The following is a 6587-nucleotide window of genomic DNA, read 5'->3' on the forward strand; positions in this document are numbered from 1 at the left end:
AAGTTTAACTGCTCCCCTTAAATTGAGTATAGTATAGTATAGTATATCATTACAATTCAGCAAAGAGTTCAGTCCCTGCAAGATGATCTCTCCTCTATGGATAACTGACCTTGGGTTTTCTAAACAGTTCTATTGACTCTTGGAGAAGCTGCGAGAACCAACATCTAGAGCTTATTCAGCTGCTCACTAATGACATTTACAGTTACACATACACAGATTCCTTCTTAGAAAATGAAAAGAAGGCAACAAAACTGCTCCAAGACATGGTCCTGCAGACTACATCAGCTGAGAACTGATCCAGCATGTTTTTCTTACAAGTTTTTGATTTTTTTTTAAGAAAAAACTTCACACTTGAATCTAACTGAATCACTACTGTTCACAGCTGCTGGCCCCTGTGTTGTTATTTTAGCAGTAAGTGTTATCCAATTGCTATCATACTGAACATTCTTTATATATCAGTGATTTCTAAAGAATCTTACTTTATATGGAAATAAAAACATATGTAGCATCTTTTATTTAAACCCTGCTGCTTGAATGTGATGCGCTACTTGATGTATGTGTAAGCTATGTTTGATGAACAAGCATCTTGGCTGAAATTCTCCGTTTTCTCAATATGAGGCACAGATGACTCATTATTTGAGCCACGTTGCTAATGAATCTGCTCAGCACATTATAAATAAAAAGTTAGCTGATTTTCCACTGGCACTGCAGCATGGCACCAGTTTTGCTATCAAGGGATTAAGTAAGCAAGGCCGAATGAATGAAGGTGTGTGTTTTTGTAAGTGAATCTTTGAGACCTCCAGAGCAGAAAAGCATTGTACCTTGTACTGGGGTTTGTTGACTCAGATGAATTACAAATCAAGACATTTAAACGTGACCTGACTAAAGAAAATGTATTGGGTTTGAATATATATTTAATTTATTATGTTCAGATACACATACAATATACAAATTTTTTAGCTAGGTGAAAATGTGATTATTTTATATGAACCTTTTTATCTTAAAGTAAGAGCCCACAGTTAATCTCAATCTTTAAAAACAAGATAAACATTTTTAAGACATCAGTTTAAGAGCATGTAAACTTTGTATTAGCCAGCCAGGTACAGTATGAATACATATTTGCACTTACAGTATGCCTATAAATTATTATTCAGTATTTATATAGCGCCAACATATTACTCAGCACTTTACAAAATCTAAAGTCCTCAAAGAGGCTCACAATCTAATGCCCCTACCATAGTAATATGTAATTCATACAGTCTAAGGTCGATTTGGGGGAAGTCAATTAACTACACATTTGTTCAGACCAAAAAAGAAACAATCTCCTCTGGGTGAGCAATGGACATTGCAAGGAATTTTACAAATGTTGTTGTAGATTCCTTCTTTATTGTCTGTCCTAAAGAAAGCTATACAAAGCTGATTACTGAAGGGGAGGGACTAGTTCATTATAACCACTGAGTGCACTGTCTGTGTTATTATAACCACCTGGTGCACTGTCTGAGTATGTCAGCAAAACTGACATTTTTGTATGCTTGGTTCCTGGACACCATATTGTTCACTATTCTCCTTCTAAAACCTTCTGTGTGAAAAGCATTGCTGTGTACAACAGTCATAAAGAACTCAATGCCTTGATTTTGTGAATTTAGAATGATATTGATACATAGATGCATAAAATGCATAGTTTGCCCCAGAAATAAAAATTTGTGAATTTACCTTAATGTTTCTATGTAAGAAGAAATTCGGCCGTGTATATTACAGTCAAACTTGACTGCCATTGAACATCTAAACATAAGGCATCGTACACACTCTAGATTTTTGTCATTGACCAAAAATTTAATGAAACGGCACTGGACATACAGCACAATTCTGTTCTATGTAGAGGGGAGGGGGAGAACAAGCGAGCAGCACCCCACTGTGCTCCCCTACCTTCACTTCTATTGCAGTCGTCCGTCTTTTGTCGTTCATCGATCCGACCTGTCGGCCTCTGTAAAGAAGCCACATTCTCATCCGAGAAGAGCCCTGTGAATTGTTTCGGTCGAGAATCAACTGACGGGCGTACATAGCCTTAAAGTCCTGCAAAAACTTTAGAACCAGCCTTAGGTAGTAATTTCCATACATTTAGCTCTATAAATTATATCTGATATTAAGTTTATAATTTTAATTATAATCAATGTTTTTGTTTCACACTGGGGCATGACTTTCCCTGACTACATGAATAAGTGCTGACAAATACCTTTCAATAAATGTGTTTCTACTGGCCACTAAAACACATTTACTGGGGCTTGGAATTGCATAATTGGTATAATGGTATAACTTATTAGTAAAGTGACAGAAAACACAAATACTTCCCTGTTGTAAATAATCACCAGCTAACTGAGTCTGCAACTGTCAGAAAGGTGCTAAGTCATTTCGATACTTTGCAAAACACATTTTTCTGCAAGCAAGAACTTGAAAGAATGTGAAGATAACCATAAAAAGCTGTGAACAAGAATTACCCCTAATACAACCCTAGATCCTGATAATCATAATTGCAGACGTGTCCAAGGAGGAATTCACTAGTGCTGTACTATTATCTACATGTGTAAATTACAAATTCTGAGAACTGAAAACACTTGGCAGCCCAGGTTGGTTGACTATTGCTTGATTTAAAAAAGTGTATGTGACACACAGGCTTTGGAGATAAGTGTGAAAGAAGGATCATCATTTTGCATATCTACCCAGTTTTTACCATCTTTGTTTTTAACATTTTTGCCCTCTCTTCCATTTGCAAATCTTAAATGTTAAAAGATCTTTGTGGAATTTTCTTGGCTGAACTACCCATTTCAAGGGCAAAGGCTTTTTTCTTCTCTCAATTCCAGTCCAACTTAAATTGATGTAAATGTTTTCTAAATATAGAAGCATGTATGTTGACAGCAATTTTTGCAATGTTATGTAATGAAATCCTTCTTACCCTTTATAGCCATAGAGCTCTCTTCATTATCTAATGGGATGAATTGCTTTGATATTGAAATGACCATGCTTTTTCCTCTACAGAAAGTTAAAGATCATGTAAGTGAGTGCTGACTCTTCATAGCCAGTTTTTGGGGCTTTGGTAGGCTTTGCAGCAGAGAAGGTAGAGAGGTGGTATCAAAAAATAAAATAACTGCTCTGTATCTTGGAGAATGCGGAGAAGGGGTAAAATTCACTATCTCCTACATTTGCTCTAGATGTTCTAAACTAAACCACAGACCTCTAAATCATAAAGTCATGGCCAGAGGTAACACAGTTATCCCTATTGTATCATCTGCTTCTATACCAGCATAACATCCCGAAAAAAAAAATAGGTAAGTATTCATCTACATTCATCAAGAGGAATGTAGATAGAAAGGGTTCAAGGAATGTTAAGAGGAGTCAAAATTCCTTGATTTCTGAAAACATTAAACAATTTCATTTCCTTGTTTGGTAAACTGTACAGTTAAATAATATCTGTATAAAGAGCAGATTACAATAGTTAAATCTAGAATTACTAAAAAAATCTTATTATACTAGAGGAGGGTAAAAAACAGTGAAAGATTCACTGAGCTATATACTCAATTTTCAACAAGTATGCAAAATGATCACCCTGAATTGTGCTCTTAACACTTAGAACCTGAACTTGTTCATTCACTTACTAATGTATCTGCGGGCCAAACAGACGTGGCTGAGTCACATCAGGTCAAGTTACACATTCCAATATATATGACATGTTATTGGCAGGATTCATGATGTAAGATAGGAATATTCTTTCATGATGAACGCATTTAACCTGGGAAATAAATCAGTTTATTTGAAAGTATTTACCACGTTTTATTAAACCTCTAATACAGACCAGTCCACAAATTATTATTCTGTTGGTCCTCTTAATGCTTGTGGTTGTGAAGCTCAGAATATAAGAAATTACTGTAAACTGGAACTCCACAGGACACCGTGGTGATAACAAGAGGCTGGCGGTAGTAGACACAGCAATGCTGCAGAAGACCCACCATTTAATGTTGGTGCTTTTTATAATGACAGAAACCTTTTTAAAGACTGAAAAATAGCCTGCTTAAAAATTGAGTTGTATGGTTCCCATCATCAACTGTATGTAGGGGGCATTAGGGAAAATTCAGACCCACGGTCAGCTTTCTGTTGCTCATCCACGGTCCCAGCTGGTTTTATTCAAGTGAATGGGAATAGAAGGGGACCATTTTTTGCACATGGCAATGGCAGATTGCGGCGGAGTTCCAGAAAGCAACAAGTTGCTTTTGGCTGCTTGGTTGCGGTTTATGATTTGCTCCACACCTACAAGCACCGCAGGAATGCGTTTTACACTGTGGATCTGAAAGGGAGCCCTTGGTCTTTGAGGATAAAGGAGGCTTTCTTCTAGATTTAGGTAAGAAGAAATACTTACCTAAATTTACAATTTCAGTGACCAATGCTCCAGTCTTCGTCCCTCCTTCCTCAGAATATGGGAACTCCATAAAGTGGAGGTACTTTCTGGCATAACATACAATAAAAAGTTGCCTCCTAACTCCTCATCACATGTAGAGTTATCTTACATGTGATGTCAAAAACAAAAAGAAAGCTCCCTCAGGGTACAGGGTGCAGCCATCTTCCATAATTACCGGTAAGTCATATTCTATTCAAAAGGGGAACTATGCTAATGCAAAATAAAGCAATAGGTTGTTAATTGTCATCTGTCATCTGTCAAATTGTGAAATTTTGAGAATAGTTTGCCTTTAAGTAATCTCCTAAGAGTCCATACCTTAAGTAGAGGTATGTAAGCCTATGGTGACGCTTATCTTGTCCTTCTTTTGGCAAGGCTGCATTTACATTTAGCATAGTGAAATGCATGTGGTATCATGTTTTTTGTTTAATTTTTTTTTTTTTAATGTAATAAAGAATGTTTTTTTTCCCCCTTATTGATGTTTGATTCAGCATACAACAGCATTTCCTTGTGTCTTACATTTGCTAGGCAGCCTTTTTAACCTTTTCAGGTCTCCCAAAACTCCTACTAAAACCAAATTTTAGGGGGACCCCCCCCAGTGCACCGCTGCTGCACACTCACATGCTAGGGACACGAGGCCAGGGGCCAGCCGGGCATCACAGAGCGACACAGATGCTGTGCGGGCATCGCCAGAGTACACCACAGGCTGGTGGGGACAGGTAAGCCCTTTACAATTCCACTCCGAGTATGGCTCGGGGTTAAGACTTTTGGTACTGAAAATTAAACCCGGGCCACACTTGGGAATACCGCCAGGGAGCTTAAAATAAATCTCACCAAATGATTATGACCCCCAAATATTTGTAGGTTAAAACATGCATATATATACATATAAATGCCAAAGCTTACTTGGGATGAACTGACCTTGGAAACATTTTCCCATCTTTACCAGTTACTCCCCTGCTTCTAGCATGCCTTTTACTGCTGGGTACTGTGTCCATAGAGAAATGCATGTGTAATACATAGTGTATTCACGCACATAGCTTTGGTGTGCTCCTTAAAGGCTTCTCAGATGCAACTCATCAGTCGCTGAAGCTCAACAAGCCAGTATCTCACTGCACTACATTTCTGTGTGATGTAGTGTATAGGGCTGTACATTCAAGTGACAGAACTCGGGCATGGAAACATGCATTTTGAAAAATGCAGGACATACCCATAGTGGGTATAGGCATTTGGCTACTTGCAGCTTCTGACCATTCTGTAACAATTTATTATTATTATTACGCAGTATTTATATAGCGCCATCATATTACGCAGCGCTGTACAAAGTCCATAGTCATGTCACTAACTGTCCCTCAAAGGGGCTCACAATCTAATGTCCCAACTATAGTCATATGTCATTTATACAGTCTAAGGCTAATTTCTTGGGGGGAAGCCAATTAACCTCACTGCATGTTTTTGGGATGTGGGAGGAAACCGGAGTACCCAGAGGAAACCCACACAGACATGGGGAGAACCTGCAAACTCCATGCAGATAGTGTCCTGGAGCAGATTTGAACCGCCACCGTGCTGCCCACAATGTTGTAAATCTCTACAATTGGGCATCTTCACAACATGTGCAATGCAGTACTGTACATGCCTCACATGGGGTCAGATTTGATGGAACACCAGACATTGCATAGAAGGCCACATTCCCACAATATGCAATACAATGCATTGGTGAAACACATTGCTAAATTCATTTCTTTTAGTATTTGTGCATTTCCTCATCCCCCGTGGGGTCAGCATCACAAAGAGAGCAATGGACATTGACTGTGTGTTGTCATGTGTTGCAGTATACTGGGACAAACACAAATCTAATATTATTATTATTATTATTAATAAATTATTGTTATTATCAATAAACCATATTTATATAGAGCCAACATAATATGCAGTGCTGTACATTAAATAGGGGTTGCAAATGACAGACAGATACATGGGGTCAGCATCACAAAGCGAGAAATGGAGGGTGACTGTATATTGTCATTTGTTGCAGTATACTGGGGTAAACACATATCTAATATAATTATTATTAATATTATTAGTAACAAACAGTATTTTTATAGAGCCAACATATTATGCAGTGCTGTACATCAAATAGGGG

The sequence above is a fragment of the Pyxicephalus adspersus genome, chromosome 5 (genome assembly GCF_032062135.1).
Source record: "Pyxicephalus adspersus chromosome 5, UCB_Pads_2.0, whole genome shotgun sequence".
NCBI lineage: Eukaryota > Metazoa > Chordata > Amphibia > Anura > Pyxicephalidae > Pyxicephalus > Pyxicephalus adspersus.